This window comes from Dipodomys merriami, unplaced genomic scaffold (assembly GCF_024711535.1).
Source record: "Dipodomys merriami isolate MVZ:Mamm:240054 unplaced genomic scaffold, mDipMer1.0.p SCAF_11, whole genome shotgun sequence".
Taxonomy (NCBI): Eukaryota; Metazoa; Chordata; class Mammalia; order Rodentia; family Heteromyidae; genus Dipodomys; species Dipodomys merriami.
In genome coordinates this window covers 40,032,529-40,053,681 of record NW_027202382.1, presented here as the reverse complement: position 1 = coordinate 40,053,681, position 21,153 = coordinate 40,032,529, and the positions used below count along the sequence as shown (strand labels likewise).

Sequence of the window (21,153 nt, the reverse complement as noted above, 5' to 3'; positions counted from 1 at the left end):
CAATGCTAGTGGCATGGTTCAAGTGGCAGATTGCAAGATACTATCTTCAGGAAAGAGTCAAGTGTATAGGGGAACTCTCTTGAGTTTTTTTCTTTTTGCCAGTCCTGGGGCTTGAACTTAGGGCCTGGGCACTGTCCCTAAGCTTCTTTTGCGCAAGGCTAGCAATCTCCACTTGAGCCGTGGTGCCACTTCCAGCCTTTTCTGTTTATTTGGTACTGAGGAATCGAACCTAGGCTTCGTGGATGCTAGGCAAGCACTCTACCACTAAGCCCCATTCCCAGCCCTCTGAGTTATTTCTTATGTCTATATGTGAATTCACATATAGACATTTAAACCCAAAAAAAGTTAAGAAAACTCATTAAGAATAAGGGGAGTTGGAGTGGTGGGCACGCAGGGGGTGGAGGCAGATCACCGAGTTAGGAGGATCAGGTGGGCCTCAGGTTAAAGGTGAGATTTAAGTGGAATAGATCCCTAAGTCTTACCTGGAGATGCGTGGCACACGTAGAGAGTATTTTTGCTTTGGAAGTACTCAGGATTGAACTCAGCCCCTTCTTATGTTCATTTGTTTTAAGATAGTATCTTGTTATACGTTCAGGCTGGCCTAGACTTCAGTCATCCAATTTGTTCTTCCCTTTATTGCTGGGATGACAGATGATATGGGTGTGCTACTGTACTCAGCCATTGATTGATATTGAGTCTTGTGAGCTTTTCTGGCTGGCCTTGAATCCTGATCTGGTTCACAAATAACTTGTTGGATTACTTGAGCCTTTTTTCCTTTTTTTTCTTACTTTTTTTTTTTTTTGGTCAGTCGTGGGGCTTGAACTCTGGGCTTGGGTGCTGTCCTTGGGCTCTTCAGCTCAAGGCGAGCACTTTACTGCTTGAGCCACAGTGCCACTTCCAGTTTTCTAGTGGTTTATTGGAGATATGAGTCTCATGGGCTTTCCTGCCCAGGCTGGCTTTGAACCATTATCCTCAGATCTCAGCCTCCTGAGTAGGTGGGATTGTAGGTGTGAGCCACCGGTGCCCGGCTTCCTTTCCTTTCTTGACCACTTGGTGTGTGATTTTTACTTGAGCCTTGATTTCCTACTTGTAAAATACAATCAGCAGCCATACACTAGGTGGTAACAGGTTAGCGACTGCCTGTTCTGATGCTGGCTGGTAAACAGTAAGTAGTGAGTCTTTTCAGATCAGCCTCAACTGCTAAAGATTTTTTTTTTTTTAATACTACTGGTGTATGAGCTGAGGGCCTTGCTTGGTAAGCATTCTACCACTTGAGCCATGTCCCATCACCGCCCCCCCCCCCTTTTTTGTATGTGTATTAATACCAGGGCTTGAACTCTGAACCTCCTGCTTTTGCTCAGCTTTTTCACTCACACTGATGTTCTACCATTGAGCCATGCCTCCATTTCCAGCTTTTTTCTGGTTAAGAGTCTCTTGGATTTGTCTTCCTGGGCTGGTTCTGAATCACAATCCTCAGATCTCAGTCTGAGTATTTAGGATTATAGGGGTGAACCACTAGTGCCTCACCCCTCACCCCTTTTTGCGTTTTAATTTGTTTTTCAGGGAGGATTTAATTGCTTTTGTCAGTCAGAGACCAGCCTTGGCCCAAGATCCTTTTACCTCTATCTCCTGTGTAATCAAGATTACAGGAATGTGCCACCATCTCTGGCTTGATTTTTCTGAGATTGGGTCTGCTAACTTTTTGCGGGCTAGTTTTTTTTGGTCATGGAGTTTTTTTTTTTGTTGGTCGTGGGGCTTGAACTCTGGGCCTGGGTGCTGTCCCTCAGCTCTTCAGCTCAAGGCAAGCGCTCTACCACTTGAGCTACAGCGCCACTTCCGGTTTTCTGGTGGTTTATTGGAGATAGGAGTCTCAAGGTCTCTCCTGCCCAGGCTGGCTTTGAACCTCGATCCTCAGATCTCAGCCTCCTGAGTAGCTAGGATTACAGGCGTGAGCCACCAGCGCCCGGCTTGGTCATGGAGTTTTTAACTCTGGGCCTGGGCTCTGTCTTGAGGTTCTTCAGCTCAAGGCTAGCACTCTACCACTTGGGCCACAGTGCTTTTTCTGTTTATGTGGTACTGAGGAATCGAACCCAGGGCCTCATGCATGCGAGGCAAGCACTCTGCCACCAAGCTACCTTCCCAGCCTGCGGGCTAGTTTTAAACTGCTATCCTTCCATTTCCACTTACTGTATGTCTGGGAGTCTACTCCTCTTTTGTACTTCGTACCTTGCTTGTTTTCTGATAGGATCATGCTAACTCTTGCTCAGGATATCCTTAACCATAATCCTCCTCCTGTCTCAGCTTCCCATCTACAGTTAGCTACCATCACACCTGGCCTTTATTTATTTACTTTATTTATTTTTGGTGTCAGTTCTGAGGCTTGTACTCAGCTCTCATGTGCTGTCCCTGAGCTTTTTGTGCTTAGAGCTAGCACTCTACCACTTGAGCCATAGCTCCACTTTCGGCTTTTTTTTGGATTGTTTTAGTGGGGATGAGAGTCTCATGAACTTTCTTGCCCGGGTTGGCTTTGAATTGTGATCCTCAGATCTTAGCTTTTTGAGTAGCTAGAATTACATGTGTGAGCCACCAGCTCTTGGCTTTAAATTTTTTTTTTAAGTGATAGAATTGTATTTTAGATCTTGGATTATATTTCAAGATGTTCACATTTTAATATTATGTGTTTTTTTTTTTTTTTTGGTTAGCTGTGGGACTTGAACTCTGGGCCTGGGCACTGTCCCTCAGCTCTTTGGCTCAAGGCTAGCGCTCTACCACTTGAGCCACAGTGCCACCGGTTTCTGGTGGTTTATTGGAGATAAGAATCTCACAGACTTTCCTGCCCAGGCTGGCTTTGAATTGTGATCCTCAGATCTCAGCCTCCTGAGTAGCTAGGATTACAGGCGTGAGCCACCGACACCCAGCTTTTAATATTTATGTTAAAGTTGAGTCAAATTTATAGGTCTAGAAATTGGAACCGTTTGTGCAGCTGGTGTTTTTCCAGCTGTTGTTTACCACTTAACGCTTTCTATGTTGGTGACTTGGCTCTGCTGGTAGAAGGACTGCTGCCTTGGATAGTTGGAAATGGCCATTTTGAGACTTTTTGCTGTTGTGTGATCTAGTCTTGTATAAGGTTGTCTCCAACAGATGTTCCCTGCATGTTGGGGAGAATGGTTTTACCTTTAGATACCTTATGGACTGATCTTTGTAATTATTATTATTATTATTTTTTGGGTCCGGTCGTGGGGCCTGAACTCTGGGCCTGGGTGCTGTCCCTCAGCTCTTCAGCTCAAGGCTAGCGCTCTACCACTTGAGCCACAGCGCCACTTCCGGCTTTTTTCCTTTTGCTTATGTGGTGCTGAGGAATCGAACCCAGGGCTTCAGGCATGCAAGGCAAGCACTCTACCACTGAGCCACCTTCCCAGCCCCCTTTGTAATTATTTAAAAATGACAATAACTCAGTATTATTTTAGAATTGCTCTGAATTGCTGTATTCAGATGTATTTTTATTTCCATTAAGGTATTGGTTTTATTTCTCCTCATATAATACTTCAAAAGGTGGTAAAGATAAAATAACCTTTTTTATTTAGTAGCGTCATTTTTCATTTGAAAAATTTCAAACTTGTAGTAAAGCAACAGCATATTAGGAGTAGTATATACTCTTCACTCAGGTTCATAAGTTAATATTTCACTACATTAGTTCCATCTCACGTGCATTATTGTTAATATTCTTGCTGTTATTATTTTGTGCTCATATGGAGTCTTAACCTCAGGGCTTTGAACTTTTGTGTGGCTTTCTGGCTTATAGCTGGCATTATCCCACTTGAGCCATGCTTCCATTTTGGCATTTTTTTTCTGGTTAATTATAGAGTCTCACAGACTTTAATGCTGCGCTGGCATTGACCCATTATACTCCAGGTTGCAGCCTTATGTGTAGCTAGGAACACAGACATGAGCCACCAATATACACAAGATTTGTACTATGTGATATGTGATGCTTCATGTGAGCCACTGACATTCACATCATTGTTTTGTGTGCTAGAACAATTTAAGTACCAGACTCCATTATAATATTCCACCTCTAAACCCTTCAAGATGTTTTCTTCCCTAACCTTGACAAAGTCATTTCCTTCAGGAAACTTAACATAAGGCAGTTTCTTTTCCTTTTTTTTTTTTCCTCCTCAGATGTAGGACTTGAACTCTGGGCCTGGACACTGTCCCTCAGTTCTCCAGCTCAAGGGCAGCACTCTACCACTTGAGCCACAGCCTCACTTCCAGTTTTCTGGTGTTTTATTGGAGATAAGAGTCTCACAGACTTTCTTAACAGGGCTGGCTTTGAACCACAATCTTCAGATCTCAGCCCTCTGAATAGCTAGAATTATAGGCATGAGCCATCAGTGCCCGGCTCTTTTCTTTTCTCTCTCTCTCTCCCTCTTTCTTTCTCTCTCTCTCTCTCTCTCCTTTCTTCCTTCTTTCCTTCCTTCTGCTTCTTTTTCTCTTTCTTTCTCTTCTTTCTTTCTTTCTTTTTTTTTTTGCTAGTCCTGGGGCTAGAACACGGCTTGGGCAGTGCCCCTGAGCTTTTTGTGCCACTTGAGCCACAGCTCCACTCTGGCTTAATTGGAGATAAAAGTCTCCCAGACTTGCCTGCCCAGCATCAGATCTCAGCTTTCTGAGTAGCTAGGATTACAGGCATCAGCTATTGGCACCTAGCTGGCATTTCCCTTTTTAAAAGAGAACAATTGCGGGGCTGGGAAGGTGGCTCAGTGGTAGAGCGCTTGCCTTGCATGCTCGAGGCCCTGGGTTCGATTCCTCAGCACCACATAAGCAAAAAGAAAAAAGCCGGAAGTGGCGCTGTGGCTTAAGTGGTAGAGCGCTAGCCTTGAGCTGAAGAGCTGAGGGATAGCGCCCAGGCCCAGAGTTCAGGCCCCACGACCGGACCCCCCCAAAAAAAGAGAACAATTGCATGTGTTTCTTGATGCTCTTGAGCTGCCTTATGAGCATAAAGCTGAATTTAGCACAAGTTGCTTGAAGTGTCAATCAAATTTGGTTCTGCTCATTTTGCCTCAGGATCCCTGCGTGGTGGTCTGGCCTAGCTAGCAATGATTGTGTTCTGTTCTCAGTCTAGTTGGAGTTCAGGGTTGTGGGTCCACAGTTCTGAGTTTGTAGACTATTTTTATTTTTATTTATTTATTTATTTTTGGGTTCGGTTGTGAGGCCTGAACTCTGGGCCTGGGCACTGTCCCTCAGCTCTAGCTCAGGGCTAGCGCTCTACCACTTGAGCCATAGCGCCACTTCCGGCTTTTTTTTTCTTTTTGCTTATGTAGTGCTGAGGAATTGAACCCAGGGCCTCATGCATGCAAGGCAAGCACTCTACCACTTGAGCCACAACGCCACTTCTGTTTTCTGGTAGTTTGTTGGAGATAAGAGTCTCATGGGGAAAAAAAAAAAAAGAGTCTCATGGACTTTCCTTCCCATGCTGGTTTTGAACCACAATCCTCAGATCTCAGCCTCCTGAGTAGCTAGGATTACAGGCATGAGCCACTGGTACGTGGCTGAGTTGGGCATTTCTAAATGGGGGAAATGCAAGACAGCTTTGCTTCATCTGAGCCTAGTTTTTTTTTTTTCGTGTGTGTGTGTGTGTGCGTGTGTGTGTGTTTGTGTGTGTGTGTGTGTGTGTGTGTTTGTGTGTGTGTGCAGGTACTGGACTTGATCTCAGGGTCTGGGCCCTTAGCTTATTTACTCAAGGTTAGCACTCTGCCACTTTGAGCCATAGCTCCACTTCTGACTTTTTACTGGTTAATTGGAGATAAGCATCTTGGGGACTTTACTGCTGGGCTAGCCAACCTCCTGACTAGCTAGGATCACAAGCATGAGCCACTGGCACCCCGCTGGAGCGCAGTCTTAGCAGACAGCTGTTTTATATCACTAGTGTTAACCATGATGTTGGGAATATGATGGGCAGAACAGAGCATCCAGCCTGGAAGGACGGAAAGGTGGTCAGTAGGTAATACATATAAATCTAAAGGAACACATTGTGCTAAGTACCCTAGAGGAAGAGATGAATATTAGGAAAGAGTAATAGGTAGGAGAATTGGATGATGGGTATTAAGGAAGTCCTTTTTGAACAAGTGACTTAAAACATCTTCTGGTAGAAGTAGTTTACAAGTATGGGCTGGGGGCCCATGTACTGCTTAGCAAGTGCAAGGTCCTGAGTTCACTTTCCAGTTCCACTGAAAAAGCAAGAAAAAAGAAAAGTAGTTTACGAACATGACAACACTGAAGAGGGGTTAAATGAAAGTGTTTCTTCCAAAGTTTTTGCTGTAAGAAGTTGCATTTTTTTTTCCAGAAAAATATTTCATGATATACCTTCACATATCTCTATAATCTGCCATCTCTCTGCTTACACATTTGTTTCTTTAAAAAATACACAAAAGAAGTTGTGTGCCAGTGCTCATGCCTGTAATCCTTGTTACTCAGGAGGCTGAGATCTGAGGGTTGCAGTTTGAAACCAGCCTGGGCAGGAAAGTTTGTGACACTATTTCCTCCAGTTAACCACCAAAAAGCCACAAGTGGAGCTATTACTCAAGTGGAAGAGTGCTTAGCCAGCCTTGAGCAAAAAATTTCAGGGACAGTAGCTAGGCCCTGACTTCAAGCCTTAGCAGCACCAAAGAAACCAAAAAACCCCTATGAAGAACTCATGCTACGATAGGTATGGTGCTCCTTCCTTACCCTTAGTATGGAAGAGGTTTTTATATTCACACACACAGAGCCACATTGGTTTTATAATCATTATATGGAATTGCATATTAACGCTCTTCAGTGATTTTTTTTTTTAACTGACCAATTCTCTAGTGATGGACATTTTGGCTTTCAGAATTTTGCCACAAATGTGTCTTCATCTACTTGAGTTTACTGGTTTAGATGGATTCTTAGTGTTGAAGTTTCTTAATGAAGATGTGTTCATGTTTTGGACAGAATTTTCTGCCTTAGGCAGTGGAATCATTGATTTAAGGAAAGAAGGTTGCATTTTTGTTATTGTTGTTTTAACCTCTTGTTTTTAGGGTAGCAGGTGGCTCTCACATAGCTGGGAAGGCAAGAATTGGGCTCAGGGCCAAGAGTAGTGTGAAAAATCGTGCTTCAGAATGCGCCATGGCAGATTTGCACAGGGGCCTGTGTGTAGGCTTGTGCAGCTGGGCCCTGACTGCTTCTGAGCCTGTGGGTGCTTCCAATGGGTGAAGTTTAGCCTCTTGCTCATACAGGGTGGTGTTCTCTGTACATAGGAGGGAGGTACAGCTGCCGAGCAGCCCCTAAAAGTGACAGATGGTGAGCCATATAGTACATTTTACCTTTTGAGAGCTGTTGCCAAATTGCCCTCCAAACTGATGGCACTAGTTTACTCTCCCACCAAGAGAGCATAGGGACATTGTTCTGAAGCACTCACCAGCACTGGATATTCTTGCCGACCTGACAAGTGAAAATCAAGAGTGACATTAAGCCGAACCTGACTGATGATTAGAAATTAGCTGCCCCATCCTCTACCCCAAGGGAAAGATTATTTGAAGGCCAGTTTTGTGGGATATGAGGCAAGAGCAGTGGCTAGGGTGGGTGGTGGTAGTGTGTTCCACTTTGGGTGTTTCAGAAGCAAAAATGGGGAAGGATGAAGACAAATGGATGTTGGAGGATGGGGCAGAGGCTGCCTACGGTCCAGATGTGGCAGACCAATCTGTGAAGACTTTGTCCTGGAAGTTCCCAGCTGATATTTGTGAGCCAGGCTATGATAGGATTAGAGTAGATTGTTAGTGCAATGCTCTCAGAGCATTGACATGAGGGAGGCTGGGGACAGGGAGGAAAATCTCCTGGCCAGAAATACTGAGGGAATGGACAGGTGCAGAGGCAGTAGGGATGGCCCATCTTTAGAGAGAACACTTGTAAACCAGCTAGCCCATAGGCTGGACTCGGGGTCTTTGATGGTCTTCCTCGATGCCAGCCTCCTACTGGCTCTTGGCCACCGTAAGTTAGTAAGTCCTCCATCTGGGCTGCTCCCTTTGCACTTTTCCCACCTCAGTGCCTGTTCTGCTGGTATCCTGGGCCTCTGTGGTAGCAGCCCCCTTTTCCTTCACTAAACAGACTTTTACCCACAACTGCTGCCAGGCTGCCTTGGTCGGAAATGACTGTACTTCCTAAAGTGTCCTTCCTTACGTGTTACTTGACATTTATCTCAAAGCCATTCCCTCCCAGCAACACTAGACCAAAGGAGCAAGTTCTGATTCCAGAGCCCTGCCCTGGCCAAACTCCCTTCTTCTCCACCTTATTCCTGTTACCCTCGCTCATCACTCCTGCATGTGCAGGATTCTGTGACCATCTCTGAGTGGATTCTGCTTTCTCCTCACTCAGCCTCCCACAACTCCACACAACCAAGCCAGTATTTGATGGTGAACTTGTTTTTGTGCCAAAGAATGTCTGAAACTAAATGCTAGTAACCTTAGGTTCTGTTCATGGTTTGTGAACTAGCAGTTCTAGGGCCCCCAGAGTACAGTTGGCTTAGATTGTTTTTTCTTTGTGTGGCCCCATTTTAGCAGTGAGAGAATAGCATAGCACAAGGCATTGTTTCTGTGACAGGTCCTTTTTCCGTTGTTGAAGGTTGGTATGCTTTAAATTTAAAGCATATTTGTGCAGTGTGTTGGTACCAGAGTCTGTTGGGTGCTCTTATATTCTTTTCAGCTAAAACTCCCCGCAAATAGTTCAATCATTGCTAATTTACTGGTGAGAAAACAAGCTTGTAAAGATTTTGCCATTTAGCTATTATTACTTAGCCCTTAAGTGATGAAACTGGGATTTGAACCTTTGTTTTTTCATCTCAAGCAAGCCTCAGTACAATGTAACTGCTGTGATTTTTCTTCTCTCACAGTTGTTACTTCATTAAGCCATTAAGCTTTGTTTCCAAGTACTAAAAATATTTACCAGATTCCCAAAGGACGTTTGTTTGCTTTTTATATTTTCCATTGCCCTGTGGATTTTCTCATTGCATGTTGAAAATAGTATTTACCATAACAGCTTTGTAGTGTCAGTGGAAATTAAAAAATTGTCCACAATTCTATGATCTCAAGATACCATGACTCTTTACTTTTTGTTGCTTTCTTATCCAATTCCATCATGAAGAGGAGCACTTTGCAGAGAATGTAAGAATCCAGTTTTGGGACTGGGAAGGTGGCTCAGTGGTAGAGCGCTTGCCTTAGCATGCATGAGGCCCTGGGTTCGATTCCTCAGCACCACATAAGCAAAAAGAAAAAAGCCAGAAATGGTGCTGTTGCTCAAGTGGTAGAGCGCTAGCCTTGAGCAGAAGAGCTGAGGGACAGCGCCCAGGCCCAGAGTTCAGGCCCCACGACCGGACCTCCCCCCCCCCCCAAATTAAAAATTTAAAAAATTAAAAAGAAAAGAATGCAGTTTTGTTCTATGCTTGGCTCTGTCTTGGTCACTTCTTTCAGCCATTGTTCCCCATGTAGTAGCTGTGCAGGTCTGCTTTCCTACTCTGGCCTCAGTTTTGTGAGGTTTTGTCTATCTCTTTTCCTCCCTTCCATTGAAGGTGTGAGGAGCTGGATGTTGAGTGAGAACTCTAGACTTGCCCACGTTTGATGAGTTTTGTCTTTAACTTCCATTATTTATTTTGAGTAAGCTACAAACCAAACTTGAAATGACATAACACAGTACCCCCCGCCCCCTCTGTACTATTAACATTCACATTGAGGCTTTCTGCATGCACAGCATAAGTAAGAAAATGAATATTTCATCTTAATACTCATATTTTAGATAAATTAGGAGTTTTTAAAATGAGAAAAGCAAAACTTTGTAATTAACCTTTTTTAAAACAATTTATTCCCTGAGTGATTTGACAGTCAGAGCTGGAAGGTACAAATCACCCGTAGGAAAGGGCCTGTGTTGGCGACTAGCCAGGTGCCCAAAGGCTGCTCTTCATTTACATTGACTAGGCGCCCATCCTGTCTTGCTCAACTTGGCCTGCTAGCATAGCTCAGTGCGTGCATCCAGCATTAGTCCTGGAGCCTTCTCTCTGAGAAGTGGCATTCCTGAGGGCTTCCTTGCCAGATGAATGCATTGACCTGCCTGTGGCATGGTGTTGTCCTGAAGCCTTTATGGACAGGATGTTGACTGCAGAGATTGCAGCACTCACCCTGCTGCAGCATTCTCACTCCCAGAGGGTTCTTGCCTGGCTAGGCCGTGCATGGGCTAGGTTACAAGGAGAACCTTAAAAGTTTCATTTACTTACTCTCTTTTTAAGAGAATTATTTCAAAGACGTTGTTGATGTGATTGGAAGCTCAGCAAGATTCTTTGACTTTTTTCTTTATTAAGAAAGGGAGAGGGTTTTAGTCACTTTTTTTTTTAACAGACAAAATAGGGCTCTTTTAATTCTCAGATTAATTAGCTTATTCTTTGAACTTGCCAGCTTTTCTTTATTAGGGAAACTGAAGTGTCAGAAGAAGCTTGGGGACCATCTTTTGCTATTAGTTTGGCAGTGTTCCTTGAGCAGCATTGGCAAGGTATATAAAATTTTTATTTTTGCCCGCTTAGCCACACAGAGAATTAACATGAATAAAATTTCAAGTATGACATTCCTGAAAATGAGGCCCTTGGACAATTTAGGAATATTAACTCCCAGAGTAAACATTGGTATAGACCATTAGGGAAGACTTGGGGTCATTGCCAGCTCCATCTAGGTAAAGTTCTATCTCCAGAGAAGCTGGGTATATAATTTCCTAATTACTGAAATGCACCTGTGAAAGTTCCAGCTTACAAGGGCTATAGGCAGTGAAAAAGAAGGGGGAGAAGGGTGGACACACTCCAGAAAGCTCATCCTGTAGACAAAAGAACTGGAGAATTAAGGCTGAAAATGGATGGGGAGGTCAGATGTCCTGTTTTCTCTGAATTTCATGATACAATGTATCCTGTGTGTAGACTACCTTCTTCCCTCTTCCCTTTTTCTTTTTGACAAGGTTTCATGATGTAGTCCAGACTGGCTTTGAACTTGTAATCTCCAGCTTCAGTTTGGCGAGTGCTGGGATTATATAAATACAACACTATACCTGGCTATATGGACATTTTGATGTCTCTACATGGCTTGGTTTGGAAAGTTACCCTGCATTGGATCAAGTTAGTACACTTCAAGATGGCAATTTCAATCCACAGTAGTTTTCAGTTCTTAAATCAGGTATGAATTTAGCTGTAGCTGTATTTAGTTTACAGAATTTCATAAAAGCCTTGTCAGAGGCCACTTACGGACTTAATAGCTGTATTTCTGTAGGACACTTTTTTTCCTTCACCCCTGGCCATGCATTGCCAGGGCTACTGGATTGTATCTGCCTCTGCACTCTTGGGGCCCAGAGTCTGCAGGGAGAATTAGGTGCTGATCCAGAAACATTATTTCTGGAAATTTTGTCTAACCAGAGGCCTGTTGCCCCTAGTGGCCTTTTCCATAAGTACCTGAGGTATGGCTGAGAATTCTACAAGTAGCCTTGGAAGGCCTGGTCCTGCTTGGACCTGATCTCTTGACACCTCACATCCCTTGTTTCCATAATAAAGCACATTTTCCCAGCCTTAGAGCTGAGGATCCAGGGCCTCATATATGCTAGGCAAGTACCAGACAACTGAGCTATATTCCTAATCCTTAGTTGTTGTTGTTATCAATTGAGCTATATCCCTAATCCTCAATTGTTGTTGTCAACTGAGCTATATCCCTAATCCTTAGTTGTTGTTGTTGTTTCCTTTTGGCTTGGGAAGGTCAAAGTTATTGGGGTGTTGAGATATCATGTATATTTGAATACATTCTAGCAAGCACTATGTACTTTTATGTGCTTGTTTTATTTTTGGCACCTCTATTTTCCCCCCAAGTCTGTAGCTGGAACTCAGGGCCTGGGCACTGTCCCTGAGTTTTTTCACTCAAGGCTGGTGCTCTACCACTTTGAGTCACAGTGCCACTTCTGGTTTTCTAGTGGTTAATTGGAGATTAGAGTCTCACAGACGTTCCTGCCTGAGCTGGCATTGAACTGCAATCCTCAGTTCTCAGCCTCCTGAGTAGCTAGGATTAAAAGGTATGAGCCACTAGTGCCCAGATTTTTTTTTTTTTTTTTTTTTTTTGGTCCTGATACTGGAGCTTGAACTTAGCAGGGTCTGCTCCTTAGTTTTTTTTGCTTAAGGTTGGTGCGCTCTACCTCTTGAGCCACAGCACCACAGCTCACCTTCTGGCTTTTTGGTGATTAATTAGTTTCAAACTGTCATCCTCAGATCTCATCCTCTTGAGTAGCTAGGATTACAGGCCAACACACTTGGCTTGTCCCTGGGCTTTTTGCCCAAAGCTGCTGTTCGGCCACTTGAGCCATGCTACTACCTCCTATGTTTTGCTGGTTAATTGGACATAAGAGTTTCATAGACTTTCTGACTTGGGTTGGTTTCGAGTTGAGATTCTCAGATCTCAACCTCCTGAGTTAGATAGGTTTACAGGTGTGATCCACCAGTGCCCAATGCCACTTTTTGAGATAATGTGGCTTAGTGAACTGGTCTTTGGACTCAATCTGGGCTCAAACCTTAAGTCTTGAATTTCTGAGCAGTACATAGATCTCAATTTCTTCTGTAAATGGTGGTCAGTGGAAGGGGGTGAGAATGCAGTGAGTACCAGTCCTTGTGGGTAGCCATGATAGGTGGTGTATGGTGTTTTAATAATTTTAGTGCCAATATAGTTTCTGTGTGTGGTTCTGTGAACTGAGATTTCTCTGGTACTTTTTCTCACTTTGATTAACATAAGTACAGTGTACTTGAGATGAGTTAAAATGTGCAACACATAGGTTTTATTTATTAAGACATGTCGCTGGAGTGCCAGAAAGAAAACAACTGGGAACCAAAAGCCCATGAAAGTTGAATTACACATCTTGCTTTCTGGTTGCTGCAAAGGTGGTACTAAGCCAATAGATGGTGCCATTATGTTGGGAGCTGAAAAACATTTTCTCCTAGAAGTCATCATGTTGTACTAGGAATGTATTGTAGTCAGCCCTTGCCAGTTCTTAATCTGTTCTAATCAGAGTAGATTTTGTTCTTATTTTTTTTAAGTCTCTTATAGGTAAAATAGTGAGGTTTTGAGTAAATGTATAGAGTGTTATCATCTTTTCTGTGCTGACACTTTACCATAAAGTCTTTTCTTATTTGAGTTCAGTCCTTAGTCTACCCTCAACTAAATAAAAAGCCCTTGCCAGTAGTATTTTTTCAGAACAGTTAATGTAATGCTCACAGTTTTAAATTTGTTTGCTTTAAACCCCACTTCAGAGAGTGTGAGGTTAACAAATTCCTCTTCACCTGCTCTTGTATCAGAATTGGCCTTGCTAAAGAAAAGTGCCTTTATACTCAGCCTAGCACTGACTGGTCTTTTATACTCTCATATTGGGCAGATTAAGTAGAATGTCACTTTAGGCATCAAGAGACTTCCTTAGGTAGTTCATAGAACAAAGGTTTTGCTCCTCCCCAGATCTGGGTTCAAATTCCCATTTTGCTGTTATAGCACCGTGATATGGTCTTGCACTTCTCTGAACTTGTATTTTTCCATCTCTCAAAAATATCATTTATTCCACAAGTTTCTTAATGAGAAATATATATGTAATTGCCCACTTATTTTCAGTAAGTAGGATTTCTTCTTGTTTGTATACCATCTCTATTGGCAAGATAAACATTGTGATTAAAACTGAGGGTGCTTTCTTGTTAAAATTTCTCATGCCTTTTGGTCTAGAGGACTCGAAGGGAAAGGCCTGTTAAAGTGAACTGGAATGCACTTTGGGGTGTTGTGAAATGTGGCCTAGAGTCAAGGCTGCCTTTGAGAGATCTGTTTGTTCCTCTTCCCTGTGTTTCTGCTCTGTGGCAGGAATGCAGAGCCTGGGCCGGTTAGCAGCTTGCTGAGCTCCTGTGCTGGCAGGCCCAGCCTGTGGGTAATTGTCACACTCTATCTCAGCGCAGAAGTGTAAGCTTAGATGAGGCCTCTATTTTACAAGAACAGTTTTTCCCCATACCATGAAACATTTCACTAACATATATTAATAAAACAAAAACTTTCACATTTTAGGCCTGGATGCTCCTGATTGCTAGACTCTCATAGGAATGTGTTTAGAACCTGTCAGGTCCTTGAGACATTATAGTTGCAATTATAAGAAAAATCCCCCTTCCCATTAAGTAGTATATTAGTTTATTAAAGTAAAATGTAACACCTTGTTACATTTAGAGAAGGAGCAGCATGGTTTGAGAAATTAGTTTTTGAGTGAGAAGTGTAGGATAATTAGAAAGAATATTTTTAAGCATATTAAATGGGATAAATTTTTAAAAATTCATTGGGAAAGAAAGGTAGACTCTGACACTGAAGTGTGCTTGCTGATGAAAAGGAAGTTCTTCCCCTCACGAGGATTTAAATGTAATACTCAGTGCTTACTCAGGAGTGAAAACATCAAATTAAACTGTTTATGCTGACAAAGGACAAATCTGGATTTCAGCAAGGCATGCAAGATCCTCTGATTGCTTGGCTTGCGCCCTCAGAAGCTCTTGGCCAAGGCTTATAATGAAATGCATGCATACAATTAAACCATTTCGTCTGTGGCTGAGTGAGGAGAGGTGCTCCACTGCTCTCTAGTGGCCGGATGCTTTCCCCCAGAACCAGCATTGTTTCATAAACATAAATCAGCTCTTTATACATTGGCACCAGTGGCCCCTGGAGAAAGCACTGGCACCAGGAGGCGAGGCCTTGTAGGCAGGAGTGGAGTGAAAAATGACCCCCATCCATGGGTCTGTGGAAAGCACCAAATTTTCCTCAGGAAGAGTGGCCAGTTGACGCACAATGAGCGCAAGTGAGCGAATGCTCTGTCAGGAAGAGCCGACACTGATGGATGAGGGAGTTGGGCGGGTGACTCCTTTATCGCTGCATACATCTTCCACCTTGGCAGGCCACGGTGGCGAACAGGTCCTTGGTGCTTAAAGCGGACTGCTCCTTAGCAGGAGCCTTTTCCTGTGTAGATCTGGTTAAATTGATTTGGGGAAAAGCAATGGGAATCCATTTCCTGCTGCCTCTCAGAATGTCACCATTTTGAGAGAAGAAATTTTGGAGAACTCTGTTCCCATTAAAGCTGCCAGCCTAGGGGGTTGTTGAGACTGAGAGTATAAAACCACTGCTGGGGACTGGGTAGGGGTGGGGGAGGGCCCTTGTCCTAGGCTCTGTCTCCAGCATTCAGCTTTATATGCTGTGTTTGTTTAGCCCTCACAGAGCCACTGAGGAAGGTGCAGTCTGTTGTGCTCCTGTTGGTGTTGGTTTCTGTGGCAGTGCCACCTTGTGCTGGAAGGGAAACTGCCTTCTAGAGCAGCCTGGCAGCTATGTGAACCCCAGAACTGTGCCTGGGCAGCAGTGTGTTCCCAGAGCCTGGCACACTGGATGTGGTAAAATTGATTGTAGCAGCCCATGGGCTTAGAAACCTGGGACCTAGGCTTATCTTTCCCTCTTACTGACTATATTGCTTGGGGAAAATTATTTGAAGCTATAGTTAAGCCTCAGTTTTCTAGTCTGTAAAATAGGAAAGTCCCAACCCTTGACTTTAGGGTCTGGGACCTAGAGGACCCTGAATAAACATTTTCCTTTCCCCCAGGTTGAGATTTTGTGAGCATGGATTCTATCAGAGGAAGCAAATTTCTACTTACTGGTTTTCAGATCCTTTTTAATTTGACTAGGCAGTATGTTTTAGGAATTTTTTTTTTTTTTTTTTTTTTTTTTTTGTTGCTTGTGGGGCTTGAACTCTGGGCCTAGGCGCTGTCCCTCAGCTCTTCATCTCAAGGCGAGCACTCTACCACTTGAGCTACAGCGCCACTTCCGGTTTTTCTGGTGGTTTATTGGAGATAGGAGTCTCACAGTCTCTCCTGCCCGGGCTGGCTTTGAACCGTGATCCTAAGATCTCAGCCTCCTGAGTAGCTAGGATTACAGGCGTGAGCCACCAGCCCCCGGCTAGGAAATTATTATAGTCTTAGTAGTTCTAGTGTGTCTAACAAAGTAAGTTACAGAATTGTTGGTTTCAGTGAACTCTTAACATAAAAATCACATGCTTAAAAAATCCCATTATTCCTGGCCATATTAATACAAGTGTTTTTAAACATATAGAACAAATGGAAAACAATAGTTAGATTGTAAAACTTAAATATTTTATTTCAGATTTTGTTCTGGGTTGGACTGTTCTTTCAGAACTTAGGTTCACATTGAACTATGGGGCAAGACATGGTTGTACATGCCTATGGTCCCAGCTGTGCAGGAGTCAGGGGCAGGAGGATCATGGTTTGATGTCAACATGGACAAAGTTAGCAACAGATCCTATCTGAAAAACAGAGCAGAAAGGACTCAAATGGCTTTGAGTTCAGTTTTCAAGAACACAAAACAAAGCAAAACAAATGTTCCATAATCTGAAATCTGGCTCTGCAAGTAGAAACTGGCAGATAGAGGTGCCAGCTCAGGTACATAATACTGTACATAATTACCCTTAGTCTATGCATGTAAGATATATATGTAACAAATGAATTTCATATGTAGACTTGGGTCCCATCCCAAGATACCTCATTATAGTTACACACATGAAAATACTTCAGAATCCACAGCACTTCTGCTCTCATGCATTCTGGATAAAAGATAGTCAACCTGTACAAATACTGATGAGATCAGATACACCTTCTGAGGTTTTAGAAAATGGAGACTAAAGTTTTCACCATTTTTTAGTTAGCTTTATCAGTTGTTGTTTTTTTTAAATGTGGCTACCTTAAAATAAATGCTCCTAAAACAGATACTTGAATGCCATGGCTAAATAGTGAATGATGTGTATTTCATCATTTAAAACATTTAACAAAAATTCCAGTCTCATTTGAGTTTCCAAGTAATAAAAAAGCATTAACTATATCTAGATGTTTGGTGATTATTCTGTTGAAATCTGAAGAAAAAGCAAGCTTGAAAGCATGCTTTTTGGGGGACGAAAGCTAAGAAGAGATAGCTGCTTCTATGCTTACATGGTAATCTTGATTTTAAGCATTTAGCTTTGCTATTTAAGAGGTAACATGGAAGAAGTGAAAGAATGCCATGTTTTAAATGTAGGAAGCTCTGTCTTTACGGGTAGTAGGGCTCAGTGGTAGAGCACTTGCCTAGTTTGTGAAGGCCCTGAATTTAACTCCTAGTACCACAAAGGAAAAGGAAAAGAAAACACAAGGAAAAGCTGGGTGTGTGGTGGTACACACTTGTGATTCCAGCACTTGAGAGGCAAGCAGAGGCAGGATGGTGAGTTTGAAGCCAGTCTGGGCTACATAGTGAGAACCTACCAAAAGGAAAGCAGAGCTGGTTTTGAAAACCCTGATTTGTTGGTCTTAGGCCATGTGATTAAGGAAAGCTCCTCACATTTGGGTTCTAATCCCCCTGTTGTAAAGTGGGAACACTACTACCTGTCATGTCTGAAGAGTAGACAAAACTGGTGGAGAGCAGTGTGCTTTGGAGTTTCTGAATATGACAGGTGTCCACTGGAGTCGGGCTTGCCACAGCAAACTCCTAAATCAGTGCTGATAGGCTCACAGGACTTTATTATTAGGTGGTTTTACCTCTCAGACAGCCCTAAGGAAACCTCCAAAGAACAGTGGTGGAGGCATGGTGTATTTATATGTATGCAGTGATAAATTTCTGTTGTTCCTTGGGACTGTTGACTCATGCATGGATTGACCTTCAGGACCCCGTGTACAAATTTCACGATAAGTTGCCTGCTGCTGTCACACACACAGATGTGACAGTTAGCAAGGTCTCGATGTTTTTCTTATTTTTTTTAAGCCCTTTATAATGTTGGATCTTTTCCAGATTTATACCTTAAAAACATGCAAGTATTATACGCTCTTTAAAGAACAATTTACAAATACAAGTAAACAAAATGAGAACATTATACCCAGAGATAAACATAGCATTTTGATTTATTTCCTTCTAGATTTGTATTACACATCTTTCAATTGCAGACAAATGCTTCTACTTAAAAATAAGTTTAAGAAAAAAAAAACCAAAAATGCTCTATTTTGTCATGTTTAATGATTGTTCATGTATTTATTTACCCTATCTTAATTATTATACCTTTGATTTATCTCCAGGGTGGGTCAGTCCTTCCTCCCTTCCCCTTCTCCTTCCCTCTCTCCCTTCCTTCCTTTCTTCCTTCTATATATGTGACTTGGATACTTGTCCATTTATATCCTTAGAAGTCTAAGTTTCCTAGCAGAATTGCTAGTTTGTGGTTATGTAGAGCTCTTGATTTCCAATCAGTGTTTCTAAATTCTCATTTGGAAAGTTCTGTGGCTTTGGTTCCCCCAGCATTTCAGTGAGTCCCATTTCATTACAGCTTTGTCACATTGGCTATTGTTCTTGTTAGTCTTTTCTAATTCAATCTCTTTTCCCATTTTTGTAAAGTGATACATCTAATATTCTGTCGCTCATAATTTTTCTGAGTTTCAGGGCTTATATTTTACAATGCTTAAGGCGTTGTTGGTGTGTGGGTTGTTTTTTTTAAGTCAGTGACATGTGATTCATAAAAACAGATACTGCACTTTAAAAGCTTTGCTGTGGATGGAGTCCTTGTTGCATGGGTGTTGGGGTCCCTTAGGAGACTTGCAGTTAAGGGTGACTCTCTGTGTCATTGTGAAGTTCCAAAGGTGAGCCATGCTTGCGACAGTCTTTGTCCTCTCCGTAGAACTCCATAGGGTGACAGTAGCAGAAAGAGGATTTCATGGAGCATCTGGCTGGCTGCCGAATGGATTAGAGTCAGGAGTGGACAGGTTGGGTAGGTGGGAGGGACAGCAATGTGATCATGTCTCCATCACAGAGGCTTTCCCAGAGTTATTCCCAGTGCTTACTTAGTTACATGTTGTTTTTCTGTTTTAAAGGGCTTTGTTATAGAAGCCACACTGGCTACTCAGCAACTGTGGGTGGACTGAAAAAGGCAGACTTGTGGGGGTTGCTAGGTAGCAGCTACATGGCGGCTTCTGATGAGAGGAGAAGTTTGCCAGTAAAATTTGAGACTGAGCCTAGTAAGCTGTCCTGCAACAGCTAGTGCCCAGCCAAGGTGTGGACCAGGCTAAGGGCAGAGAGTAAATTGGACATAGTTCGTTGCTCTAAAGCCTTTTTTACTTTTAAAAAATTGAACTTGTATGCCGGGCGCTGGTGGCTCACGCCTGTAATCCTAGCTACTCAGGAGGCTGAGATCTGAGGATCGCGGTTCAAAGCCAGCCCGGGCAGGAGAGACCGTGAGACTCCTATCTCCAATAAACCACCAGAAAACCGGAAGTGGCGCTGTAGCTCAAGTGGTAGAGTGCTTGCCTTGAGCTGAAGAGCTGAGGGACAGTGCCCAGGCCCAGAGTTCAAGCCCACGGCCAACAAAAAAAAAAAAAAAAAAAAAAAAAAATTGAACTTGTTGGGCTGGGAAGATGGCTCAGTGGTAGAGTGCTTTCCTTGCATGCCTGAGGCCCTGGGTTCAATTCCTCAGCACCACTTAAGCAAACAGAAAAAAGCCGCAAGTGGCACTGTGGCTAAGAGCTGAGGGACAGCACCCAGGCCCAGAGTTCAGGCCCCACGACCGGACCCCCCCAAAAAAATTAAACTTGTTTTACCTTGAAGTTCGTATTTTATTCATCCTAGGTGAATTAGGCAATAAATGTCTTAGCTTTCCCAAGGTGGTTTTTCCTGTCATCACTCCTGGTGGACCAGCTCACTTTCGTTGACTCCTTACCATTCAGTACAGCACAACCTACCTCAGATCTGCTTGGTGCTTCTGTGTGTGAGTGGCAGCCAGATGTGGAGCTGAAGCTCCACATTGTGAAGTTCCAAAGGTGGTGAAAGGATTGACAAGATAGACTTCTGTGGGGTGGGTGTTAATCAAGGAAGACTCCTGGGAAGACTTGAAGTTTCACTTACGGTTACAAGGGGGACTAGTGTCGGGGCAAAGGGACCACCATACATCAAGGTGAGAAGACTTGAAATGGCATTGGGTATTTAAGAAGTGATGTCAGTGTGGGGGTGGTGGTGTGTGGCACATGCCCAATCATATTTGTCCTTCCTGAGCTGTATGGTAGCATAGGAACTTTGTGAGATGGCCACATGGGATCTAGCTGGGACAGGAATTTAGCACCACTGCAGTGGTTTGCTTGAGGAGGACTGAGATGTGACGGGCACACGCTGGCACACGGACATGCTCAGCATGGTATCTGGTGTCTTTCTTTTGTCTGCCCTCCTCCTGTCGGGGTGAGAGTTCTTGGTTCCCAGAGCAGGTGGCAGTGGTGTTCATCTCCTTAACCACACATACTCGCATATGACGCACAGGCCATACTGTCCTTTGGCTTTCTGAAGTTAAGATGTCTTTTGGTTTGAAGAAGCCTTTAGAAGGCTTTGCCTTAGCTTGGTGTGTGATGCCAATGCCAGGTTGGTAGCTGGACATTGAAATAGTGGATGGCTTAGGCCATTATTAATGGCCTAATTATTAATGGAAACTGAGATGTAACTTATAAATGCTTTGTAGGTCACATGGCAACTGTACTTGTATGGTGTCTGATGATTTATTATATATGGCTTTGGGTAGTGAGCCAGTATCTAGGAAACTGGAATAAATGATGAGAGGATACTGTTTTGTCATCTCCTTTTGTATTGTTGTGGTCAGCTTCTTTTCTCCTGTATCTCTACTGGATTGCCTTGCACCTGGCTGCTGTAGGCTGGGTGGACCTGTGTAAACTCTGTGAACTCAGTTTTTCAGGGAGTAGTTTCAGTTACCTAGAAACCTGTTGACAATCTCTCCTTGCATTTCTGTGTACTTCTGAAAAGGGGGCGCCAGAGTCCTTTCCTAAAAAGCTGAGAGGGGGAGATAATTTGCAAGTGATTCAGAAATTATCTTGACTTGAATTTCCCTTTCTATTTAGGCTTATTTTGGGGCTTATTTAGCTTTGATTTCAGGAGCAGCAGAATCAAGCAGTTTAGAAGGCTCTACTTTCTAGAAAATATCTTTAACACTGTGTGTGTTTGGGTTCAAGTTACAAACAGGAAGGGGCAGAAGAAGTACCCCTCACCCCTGTGTCCTTCCCATGTTCTG

General features: G+C 43.2%; 1 protein-coding gene across 1 annotated transcript in view; it reads left to right on the top strand.

Annotated features, from left to right (window-relative positions):
- Psmb7 (proteasome 20S subunit beta 7) overlaps window positions 1-21,153 on the top strand; it is a 57,025-nt gene that overhangs the window by 5,980 nt on the left and 29,892 nt on the right. The gene's annotated exons all lie outside the window — the stretch shown is intronic.